Source organism: Ambystoma mexicanum, chromosome 8 (genome assembly GCF_040938575.1).
Source record: "Ambystoma mexicanum isolate Mex_15411 chromosome 8, UKY_AmexF1_1, whole genome shotgun sequence".
Taxonomy (NCBI): Eukaryota; Metazoa; Chordata; class Amphibia; order Caudata; family Ambystomatidae; genus Ambystoma; species Ambystoma mexicanum.
The window spans coordinates 205,557,119-205,569,877 of record NC_090929.1 but is presented as its reverse complement, the minus strand read 5'-3'; positions in this window follow the sequence as shown (position 1 = coordinate 205,569,877).

Sequence of the window (12,759 nt, the reverse complement as noted above, 5' to 3'; positions counted from 1 at the left end):
GGCTAACATTAAATCAAAAGGAATGCAAATTCATGCAGAGGAAGGTGATCTTCTTTGGGCAGGGCCTCTCATCGGATCACTGAAATGTAGAAGACATATTGACGGCAGCATCCCCATTGTCACCCTATTAAGGAAGGAAGTTTCCTCAAAATGGCCAGTTTTTGCAGTTACTTCTTTCCCAACCTGGCCACATTGACTGTTCCCCTGAAATCACTTATGGAAAAGAATCATCCATGGGCCTGCAGCCTGCAAGAACAAATTGCATTTGAAATCACCAAAAAGTCCCTGTTGGCAGAAATGACTATAACTTTCTGACCCCAATGAAGATTCTGAAATGGTGGTTCTGCTATCCTGAGTGGTCTCAGTGGGGTAAAGATTCAACTGAATCAAACGGCCATGATAAGACCAGTAGCCTAGGCCAGCAAAGCTCTTATGCATATATAGCAACAGTGGTTGCAGATTGAGCACTAAGCACTGGCTGTGCAGTGTGGTTGTCAACATTTTCATTTGTACATATTTGGACACCCGATTATGGTGATAAAGAACCACAAGGTGCACATACCTGTAATGCAAGCGTCACACCAAGTCCCTAATTCAGATGGACCGATGGCTACTTCAGCTTCAAGATTATACCATATCTCGAAATCTCATGGATTCGAGAGACAAACACACTAACTACTTGTCAAGGCACCAGATCTCACTGAAAACTGCAATGAAGTGGCACAAAAGCATGTGCGTATGATAATGAGGGCAACTGTCGCCAAAACAATTTCCTTGCAAGACATAGTGAGAGCCACGGCTTTGCACAAAGGCATGCGAGTGACCATAGAGCAACTCAGGACAGGGCCATGCAAAACAGCCTATCTGAGCACAGTCACAGAACGGCAGCGATCGAAGCATTCCTACAAACAATCTGCAAAGTTTGCGCCAAGCTGACACTTGGACCTGAATGTTTCCTGCTTTGAAATTCCAGACTGGTCATGCCCCTGGACCCAAGACCACAGGTGGTATAGCTAGCTTATACAGGCCAAGAAGAGGCCACCAAAACCAAGGCCAGATTGCAAGAAAGTGTTGTTTCCCTAATCTAAAGAGAGACATCGACTCCTTCCTGCACAAATGCACATGGTGCCATTCCTCAGACACTGCAGCACGCCCACCCTACAGCTGCGCGCTCAAAGTGGAGCACGACCCCTTGTCGATCACTGAGTATCGACTTTGTGACCCTGCTACAGTCCCAGAACTTCATGGTCATACTGGACAAGTTTTCCCACTAGCCAGAGGTCAAATTAATTTCTTCCACATCAGCACAGATGGTAATGCCAGTCCTGGAGGAGGTCTTTGTGGCATAACGGACTCGATGCAGTCAGACAATGATCCACCCATTGAAGCTAAGGCCATTGAGGAATGTGTCAAGCTATATGGAATCACTCAAAGATGGATAACACCTTGCTGACTGCAGGTCAAAATGGATTTCAAGCGATTTATGTAAACTTTGACCAAGGTGTTCAGAATTGCCCATGAAAAAGAAAAGGGGAAGATCTGTAGTCGGTACTAATATCATTACTCAAGGTGTACAGGGCAACACCTCACATCACCATTGGAGTTGCCTTGTCGAGGCACTGTGGAACAGGAAGGTGCCCTCCATGTTTCCCAGGCACGAGTCAAAGCAGAAGCCGTAGACTGTTTCGACAGGAACCCTGTCACAGATAGATGGAGATGAATTAACAAGGAAGTCTCAGGAGAAGACTCCACCATGTTCCCCTGAAGTGAAGTTCTCATTTGCAGTCATCACGCACAACACAAGATATGTCTCATGTACAAAGCCAGCCCCTAGAAGGTCTCAAAGAAAAAAGGTGTTGATGGTCACTGCCAAGGAGAGATATGTCCAAGTGACCAGAAACTATAACTGGTTTTCATAAACTGTAGCAGAGGGGTAGACAGGGTGGGGCCTGAGTGGGCAAGGACTACTGTAAATCTTCAAAGGCCCACTCAGCAGTACGGTGTGGGCATTTACAGATGTTAATGCCACTATGGTGGGCCAACTCCATTAGTTTCAGGCCAGACTTGTTAGAGAATACTGTCTACGCCTCTGAGCTGTAGAGCCATAAGGTCAACCCAGACCAAGACCAAGAGGACAAGAGAGGAGAATGGGGCCCTGAGGCATCTGCAGGATGGAGCATAGAGTCACACACAGACGCCGAGGGACCCTGAGGAGCGGAAGAAGACCTTGCACACCGACTGGTAAACCTGCAGATTGTTGTTGTGGTGTGAGACGCACCATCCACATGGGACGTCATCCTTCACAATTATGTACCACGTTAAGTCTTCTTGTTCTGTGCCCTGTGCAGCCCTGTGTGCGGCACAGTGGCCCAGCAAGCCCTGGAGGCCGGCAGCAGCCACAGTGCTCTACATGCAAAGATAGCCAGTGCTGTACAGGGTAAGATGCGCTGCCTGTTCCATATATTAGATGGCCAGTTCGGCAAAGTAGACTCAGTGTAATGCAGCCGCGGATGATTTTTTGACAGTCTTTAGTACTGAAATATGTAAGCAATTGATTTGGTATTAAAGAGACACACGCAAAGGACTTCTACAGCTCAAGGATGAGCCATATGTGTCCACCTGTGTCACAGCAGTGTGTTCCTGTAGAACTAAAAACATATTTTCAATAAAAGCTATTTAAAAACAGGGGTATGGTATTCGATGGGTTCAATTATACCCTTGATATGAGAATGAAGCGTCCATTCATAGCTAACTTATGATTGTACCATGGTTTTATCATCCCATTCCTTTTATTCATGAGTTTTAGTTACTAGAAACTACTTGTTTAACAGTTAAGCTTGTTAGATTCAACTGATTTCTTTTCAGAAATGCAACCAACCAGTCCTGAAATGTCGATTATTTTGCTGGAAACCCACAGTTTGCATATGCTAGAGGCCTAAGTTGGAAGCAGAAACCTGTCACAAAAAAAGGAATATACACTGAGCCAATTTACTAGATATAAGTTCAAGCAAATTGTCTCATATGTGCAAGGAGTGACCATAGAAAGTGACCCCACAAACCTCAGTAGATGTTTGAGAGTTTTCCCAATATAAAAAGGTTTGTGCCTTTTTATGGGTTTGGTTGTAATCACTCACTCTCACACATTTACAGTGATATTGCAAGTGGGGTAAAGGTGGTGTTACTGCCCATTTTTGCAGTTTGTAGAACTCCAATGAGAATTAATCGAATTTACTGTGTGTGGCAATTCTGACCGCCAAATCCTCCACTTCACCTCCAATCTTTGAATTCGGCAATACAGGAAAGGCGCGTTAATTCCATTACCACCAAATTAATGCCATTGTCTCCCACAACCCTGAGCTCATAATAAGGGCCATTATACCTGTCAAAGTGATCAACTGAGTTATACCTAGGGAAAAAGAACAGATGGGCCCAATGATAGCCATAGCCAGTCTTTTTATTTATCACGTTTTCCGCAACCACTCTGTATCCTACCAACGCTGTATATCTGTTCTGTTGTTACCGCTGGAAAACGCTCTGTTATGCATCTGTAATGTTGTATACCTCTGTAAAGCACTTTTGGTAAATCAACAGTAATTTGTAAATAAAATGGGCCTGGGATCTTATAGTCGACATAGTGATGTAATCACACAGTCTATGAAAAAATCTGATTATAATATCAAGTTTGAAAAGTGCCTCCAAACTCAAAAAATATTAAGGGATGCAAAATGTAGAGGAGCAGGTGGATGCATTTTCCCTAACTCCCGCCCCCTCTCCATCGTTATACTGGAACAGCAGAAGAGGGGTCCTGTGTGAGACTCCATGTGTTATGCCTCTGCCTCATTGAGTGTATGAGAGATGATGTGCACTCAGACAATCTTATCAAATGTACCCTCGCACTGAGAGTGTGGAAGGATGCCGTATGGAAGGATGTCAGCACGCACCATTGAACCTCATGGAGCACTGAGTGATATCTAAAGAGGGCAGAATGATGTCATAGAGAAGATATACGAAGCCATACTGAAACGATATGAAAATACTTAAGGGTGACGATGTATTTGAAACGCTAAGATAAACATATACAAAACGATAATGTAATCAAGAATGCAAAAGAAGACAAAGTAACGTGTGACCAATAAATGTAAATATGCAGTACGCAAGGTAGGAGCTTGTTATAGAGGAATATAGCGCCTTATGTATCATTGGTATGGTCTCAAAGCGCTGGTAGGTTGAACGCCCTCGGGAACCACAGTTCAAGTCAATGGAGGGAGAGAGTGTCGTATGGTGCGTGGGAGCACCAGATATGTGTGCAGCTGGTGTGCTTGTTGAATGATAGCTGCTTCTTAGCGCTAGGTGATGTGCTGAGGAAATCAGTTGGATGTGTTTAGTCTGGAGGGTGGACACCCAGGCTGAGTTCTGGCTGCGCTAGGCCTGAGGAGATGCCTAAACTTGCCGGTATGTGCTCAGCTAGCTGTGTTTTATTAGGATGATGAGGTGTTCGCATCATGTTAGTATGTTAGTATGAGAACAGCCAGGTGGAATGTGTCATAGTATAGCTGTGTTCTAGTTGAATGATGGTGTATAGGATAAGCGTAGTAGTGTGATACGGTGGTTATCAGTAAAATGCTTGAGACCAAGAACGAGAGCAGGACAGGGGGCGTACATAGTGGCGTACATATAGAAAGTGACAGGATGGATAGGGTAAACATGTAACCTGGCAGGATGGCCCAAGTTGGAAAATGGACATTTCAGCTACCCCAAAAGCCGATCAGGGTTGCAGAGTCACGAGACGCTGAAGGAAGAACAGCTTTGTGCGCAAAACAAAGAGGAGTCAATGTTGCCTTGGGATCAAGGATGCTATTTTTAAGGAGTAGCTGTAAAGCACAAAGGGAGGTAGACGGATGAGCCATGGACGTAATACATATTTCTCTAAGATTAAAGAAGAAAACATTTGCAAGAGCCAAGTATTGGGCAATTAAAAGGTTATACAAGGTTGAGTGAGAAAATCTCTAGAGGCCAAGAGGAGCAATAACACCCAGTATAATTAAATCAAATAGCAGTAAATAAGAGGCTGAAATGGACAAATTCGTGGCCTCTTCTTATGTGACTCAGAAGTCGAAAACAAGGGCTATTCATTAAGCCTTGAATGAAGATAGTGATGTGTTTTCACGCCCTTGCATGTTCTAGACTAGAGAACAGGCTACAAGGCCAACTTCAGACAGAAAACGTTGGCTCATGGTCGAACTGATGAGTGATGATGGACTAATTGGGAAAGTAGGGAGTATTCTGATGTGATCCAAGCACCTGTGTTTTTCGGTTTCCTTGTGTGCTGCTAGCCGAGTCGAAAGTCCAAGGTTGGGTGAGAATGCCTGCTATACAATGTTGCAAAGACCAATCCGCTGCCATTTTTTTCGCTATAATCAGTATTATATGTATTTAGAGGTAGTTCGAGTGTTGCCTTACAGATAAGAGGCAGCCAATGAAGTACTAACCCGTGTACCTTCTATAAGTAGATATGTTCCCCTAACCAATCCCTCCCGTTAATAGGATTTATGGTTTGCCACATAGGATGATGTCATAGATAATGCATATCGGGGTATAAAACCACTGTGTAATCAAGGTTTTGTGTAAGTGTGCAAGCATCCATCTGATGTTTGCCAGTTAACCCTGATTTAATAACCTCACAATAAAGTAGCACTTTGTCAAATTCCTTGAGTCTGTGCAGTTATTTGGTCTGAGATATTTATTGGTAATTCCATCTAGCACAAGAGACACTTCAAGGTGCTAGAGCACAAAAACATGCCTCTTTCAAGTAGAAGTTCTCTTTGACTCTGCCCAGGCATAAGAATTGCTTTGTAACATCTGCTGAAGTGGACTCTTGTATGGGAAAAGAGAAGTAGAGCACATACTGTATGTGTGTTTTTGAGTACGTGCATGCATGTGTACTTGCTGCTGTCATTCATAACCATGTAGCATTATCTTTCTGAACAAGGTGGAAGTGTGTGCGCAGCCTTCTTCATAGGTAAGAGCGACTGAGTCATTTAATTTGTATCAGGCCCTGTGCAGTGTGCGGGTAGGCATGAGAAGGATGTAAGAGTTTCTCAATTCTCGTGGGGTTCTAGAATGGGCATAACAAGATTATGAATGTAACATTTGACTTCATATATATGTATGTGTGTGTGTGCAAGAACAGGTAATCAAGGACGTCATTTGGGGGTTACTATGGGTCATAGCTGTGACCCCTGATGTCTCAGCTGCGATCCCTGCTTTCTCCCTTGCTGCCCCAGGCCAAAAACAAAATATATATTTTTTTATCTGGGCTGGGGGCAGACATTTTTCCACCCCCATGCTGCTGATGCTCTATATAACATTTTAAAATAAAATAATAAATATCCTCATTAGTTACAGGCCAATATCCTTGCTAAACAGCTCTTTTAATCTGTTTGGCAGTGTGATCCTTGCAAGACTGTCAGATCGGGTTGAGCAGAACAATTGTACTTACATCATCTCAATTAGGCATTCGAAAGGGACACAAGTCATCCCGCCAGGGTTCAAACCTATATCTTATTGCAGCCAAGTTATTATTTAGCAAGAAAGAAGTGCAGTTTTTGGCCTTTATGGACTTAGCAATAGCTTTCAACCTCTAGATAATGTGTGTATAGTGTGAGGGGTTAGTAATGTGGCTCGGACAACTGCTTGTGTTATTCTCAAAATTAAGCATTTTATTAAAGAAAAAGGTTTCACATAAATCCTTGCTAATCCTACTCTATCAGGGGATTTTCTACCTAGTCTAAAGGCTAAGGGAATAACTCTTAACATAAACAAACTGTCCCTCACACTAAACAACAAAACATTCAAAGTAATTCATAAACAACATAAAAAAGTAAACAACAAATAATGAGTATTTTGGATGACCTTGACCTGTCCTAGGTAAATCCCTTCCCCAGATTTGTCGAAAGTCAACTTCCCCAAATGTTCAAAAGGAAAAGTAACGTCTTGAACCAATTCTTGTAAGTTCCAGATAAAACAAAAGTTCATCAAACAAAAATCCACTGGTAACAGTTCTTGAGCTTTCAGTTGAAGAAAAACCCCTTCCAATTCCAGCCAAGGAAACAGCACCAATTATAATCCTTGATATCCTCTTTCCAAGATTGTTTTGCCACAGTTCAAAGAGTAGATTAACAACGTCTCCTTCTACAACTTCACAAGTGGTTATGACCTCTGCAGGTTCTTTGGTATAATTGTCGGGATGCTCTTGGGTTGTTGCTTTCCTCCTGACAACCACCCTTCTACTACTGTTACTGTGGGAACAGACTTCTGTGTTCCACAGTATGCCACTACCTCAACCAACTAACCAACTTCAGTGTACCATCCACTGACAGTGGTATGCACAACCACAGATCTGGTATTTCTGCTTCAACTTTACACTTCAGGATTGTTAGGCATGTAAAGACAAGACAATTCGACCTCTACTGGTAGATAAGGCACTCTTCTTTCCTATGCTCCAAGAAAAGGGCAGCCTCTTTGCCTCTTCTGTCTGCCTTACATTCAGAAGTATAACCTGCCTCTGCTTCAAGACTGACTTTCTCTCAACTTCAGCAGTCTTAGCATTACATATTATTTGCTTTTCTTACAAACACCCAGCTCCCTTACCGAGCTTTAGTCACATCTTCTTGGTTCCAGTAGCCACAGCAAAGCTGCATTGCCACACTTCCAACTTTGGATGACAATGTCACACTTGTATCAGAGGACACTGGACCTTCAACAACTTCACAACTCAGGTGGATCGATCTAAACAGGGCTTGCTTCACTATAGAAAGGGTTCACCTCTTGACTTGGCTAATGCTTGTTCTTCTCATTAGTACATGGTACAAAGAGGGGTTTGCCCTGACGTCTTTAGTATTGAGGTCTACTTGTTAAATTTAGTAGGCCTAGATTTATTCTATCATGTCACAAACTAGCAGAGACATTCTGGATGTAGTAATATTCATTGGATTTGAGAGATACAGACAAAAATAGATGTTAAGGGTACAGCTTTTTTATTTATTTTGCTGTTAATGCATTTCAAAGTCATGCATTTGTTCTCTTTTTGTGATTTTTTGTAAAAAAGGTTCAGTACATTTAGGGTAGTTCATATTCACAAAACCTTGATGTAACTGAGTTAACAATTAAATTGCATTCATACAAAGCTTAAAACAATATAGTGCTTTGGAAATGAATGTGTAACCACCACCTATAGTGACAAGTGATAGTACAGGTACATAATGCAAGCTCCAACTAAATAGACAACAATAGTTGGTATCGCAGTTGGTTGTATGTAGCCAGGCTAAAGGGTGACCTAACACGCTAGTACAACTATGTCTGGATCTAAAGAATAATTGTTCTTAGTGCTACAAGGTTCATTCTTCAAAGAAGAAACAGTTTTAGGCAAACACGACCATTATTTAAGGTAGATACAACATACAACATCCGAAATGCCCTACTAGGAAAATTTGATATGCTCCAAAAAAAGATCATGTCCAAATAAAACTCTCTGAAAGCTGGCAACATAGGCCCACCTAACACAGAGACAAAGTCCACCAGCCAAATCGGTCCGCTATTCTACTTCAGTTCAGCCACAGAATCCGAGGTCTCGAAGATCATCAAAGGCCTTAAACCATCCCGCTGCCAAGGAGGTGCATGCCCAGCCAGAGTCATTAAGGACTGTGCTGACTTCCTCACACCCTTCATCACTGCGCTAATGGATGCCTCCTTCTCCATCTCCTCAGTGACAGCCAATCTCAACGATGCCTGGGTTCTCCCACTCCTAAAGAAACCCACACTCGACCCAGACACCCCCACACATTACAGAGCTATCATCACTGTTCCCCTTTCTCCTTAAGATCCTGGGTCGCGCAGCATACCTGCAAATCCAGGCATTCCTGCAATCTAACAACTTGCTAGGGCTTTGCCAATCGTTTCAGACCTGGGTACGGCACATAAACCGCCCAACTAAATCTAATAAATCAGATGGATGATATTAAAGACTCTGGCAAAGTAGCCTTTCTCCTACTACTTGATCTTTTGGCTGCATTCGACTTAGTAGATCACCAAATTCTAAGCAACCACCCCTCATCGGCTGCATACTTCTCTCCTGAAGCCATCTCCTGGGTTTCCTCCTTTGTGTCTGACAGAACAATGAGGGTCTTTTCTGTCTCAGTCTTGGCCCCTCCCACCCCTGTCACATGCGGCATCCCGCAAGACTCCTGCATCTCTCCCACACCATACAACATCTTTACCAAGCCCCTCATTGACCGGCTAGATGCCTCTAGAATTTACTATATGAACTATGCAGATGACAAGCAAATACTCCTCCTCCTTTACAGTAACCTATGCCTTAGACTCACACTACACACCGTCTTCAAACCCATACAAGTCTAGATGGCATCACACCTCCTCTGCCTTAACGGTGATAAGACTGAAATCCTTATTTTTGGCACGCACAACTCTGGAAGCAAACTAGACTGAGCATACACATCTTTCCACACCAAAGGGAACTCCATCATGGTCTCAAAAGTCTGAAGACTTTGGACGTGCACCTTGACACCAGCCTCTTCTTCAGAAATGTCAATGCCATTAACTTATCAGCGGCACACACATCCAAGTTGATCTATGCCTGCAGACCTTTTCTTTCCTCCAACAGTTGATTGGCACTAGTCCGAACACTCATCAGCGCTAAGCTAGGCTACTCTAATACCCTCTTTGCAGGCTCCCCCTCTCAGAACATCAAGAAGCTACAGATCATTCAAAACAATGCCCTTAGAGCAGCACTGAAATCCCCAAGCAAGACCACATCTCAGCCGCAAGGAAGAATGCCCACTTGCTCACAATCCAGGAAAAAATTATCTTCAGAATCTTGACCATTGCACACAAATGCCTACCCGGCACTGGCCCACAATTTCTTTCTAAAAAAATAAACAAAGCTCAATCAGCCAGGCCCACTCGCTCTTTCAACACGCACTGACTCGCCATCACCTCGCCATCCCCATCTTCAAATGAAAAAGATCCAGAGGCCAAAGCTTCCCTGTCACTTCTTTCATTGGAACTCCTTACCTTAACACCTTCACTAAGAACAGATCAATCCTATTGTTCCTTCAGGAAACATCTTAAGACTTATCTCTTTACCCAGGGCTCAGACTGAACAACCCTCCTGGCCTATAAGGTCTGAACTTTCATGTTACCGCACCAATTGACTTTACACTGATCAGGAAATGCTTTCTTAAGTATTCTTTATGTTGTAACCAGCGGCTTGATGCCTCTGGGCTTAGTGTGGTTAATAAATGTAAAAACATTAATACAATGGATCTTTACCCTTAAATAACTGCAAGTGCTTGTATTCCCACAAATTATCACAGAGAAGCTTTCTAAATCCTGCCCGGAATCACAATTGGCCACACGCGACCTTCCTTTGATGTTGTAAGTATTTATAACATTTGTGAAAGTCAACGTTAAGGTTTTCGGAATGTTTTAGCAAGTGTTCCCTCTTTAATTAGGAACACACGACCACTTTGGTAACATTAATAGTTCAACAATGGGAAATTAGATTATTTTCCTCTTACGCGAGCATTACAGTTTTTACTAGAAGTGCGTGTCATACATTTCCATTGTTAACAATACTTTTCACAACGATGAATAATTTATAATGCTTCTACTCTAACGTAAGTCACTTTAGAGCTGACAACAGTTACTGGCAAGGTTTTCGGAATGAATCTGAATGCCAAGCTTCACTCAGCAGCACCAGGAACACTGCGGTTGCGGACTGTTTCACCTTCCCGACTTCTTCCACTCCTGCTACGGCTTTGGGCACACTTGGGAGCCACACCCTTCTGTAGCACAGGTGTCTCAGGTCCGGCCATGCCAACCTGGAGTCTCCTTCACTCCTCTGTCCCTCAGCTTGCTTTCTGCTGTGGGCCTTGGGCTTCAGCATGGTCACGGCTCTGCAATTACAGCCACTAGGCGCACCTGGGAAAACCTTCACTCTCAGCATGACTTTCTCAGTGCAGCCACGGCAAGGCAGAGTTTGTGAACACAGGACCCTCTCAGAACTTGCTGGTGAAATCTGCTGTCTCCATGCTCCAGCGTCCTTTAGGTGATCACACTTCCTCATGAATTGCCAGCCTCATGCTCTTTTACTCCTGCAACTACTACTAGCCTTCCAGCTCCTGTTGCAGCTCCTTCTCCTGCTGCAGCATTCCATGCCTCATATATGGGGCATTTGTTCTCAGGTGCAAGCCATTAATGTCAATTGCTGGATCCTTGCAAAGGCTGTTTGCCTGTCTTCTACATCTAAATGCTTCTTCAGTCCTCTTCTTCGTCTCAGTCCCTATGGGATTCTGGGACATGTAGTTTACTTTCTCAAAATTAGGTTTTCCTACTTCGTGTGTATTTTTAAGGCTAGATTTAATTCCCTTAGTAATTTTACCAGAGGGGTTGTACGTTTGAACTTTGTTAGAGGAAGATGGTGTAGAGAGGACAACATTTCCACCATTCTTGTTAGTGTACTTTTGGTATTGAGGTGGGCATTTGATTTTAGGGATATAAAAGATTCTTTCTTTCAACCTTAGGGTTTGCCATCTTAGATTTAACAGGAGGCTGAGAGATATTAAAATGACGATAAGCCATAACCTCTTCTGGCATAGTGGTAGGAATCTCCTCGTCAGAGGTAAAATACTGTGTCTCATCCCACGGAATCTCCTCACTTCCCTGGGCCCTGTCTCCATCCAGGTGATCCTCCTACAGTACACAATCCCCAGGGTTGGGATCAGGTAGCATCTGCCTTCCCCTGGCCACCTGGGAGGGGACTTTAGGCAGGGCTTCAGTGAGAGATCCACAGGATTCTTCACAATACCAATTGATCTTTTGAGAGTAATCATGGAAGTGCAAACAAATAATTCAGTGTTGGTGGGGTATAGAGGAAAGGGTTGATAACTTCACCCATTATTGTGGAACATGAAGTGCCATAGGCATGCAAACTTGCACCTCTTATTTTCCAATATATTCACTAACTATTTGCATGCATTTTATTATGACCTACATTTCTACATTGATGACAGTGCATTATTAGTAGGAACCTCATGCTCTTTTTAGAAGCTTATCAACACCTCAGTTGAATATATGTGAAACCTGGATTCAAACCACGAATAAATCAGCTGTAATGGTGCTTTATAATAAGCACAGACAGCCTCTTTGTAGATTGTAAACTAACGAGTAATTGATTGGCTAAGAGGACCTCTTTGAGTATTTGGGCATGGGATGTGCTTCTACTTTAACATGCCAAAAACATAATGGAAATTCTCAAGAATGGCGCAAGTATAGGGCAATTGCCGCTCTATACTTAAGGAGATAGCCTTGAGTCATTGGAAATCCAAAAAATCTATTGCTGATAACTTTGACTTGCATGATGGATTTGGATGTTATTTTCCAAACAAAAAGTTTATCACAGCCCCCAGTTTAGAATTTCTGGTGAAGATAAAAAATAAAATGGTTATTAAGAAAGCAAAAAGGCTATTTTTTTTAGCCCACTACCATTAATTTCCCCATAGAGAAAAGGTCCAGATTTGGTAAAGCTGAAGTGCAAAAACTGCTGGACAGATTTGGACCAAAAAGAAACAACTTAAACATGGAGCATTGAGTTAATTTACGGGACAGAATTGGGGTTATTCCGTCCAGTTGTTTTTTAAATATTTTATGGGGGCAGAGTGCGCCCCCTGCTCCCAAAAAATA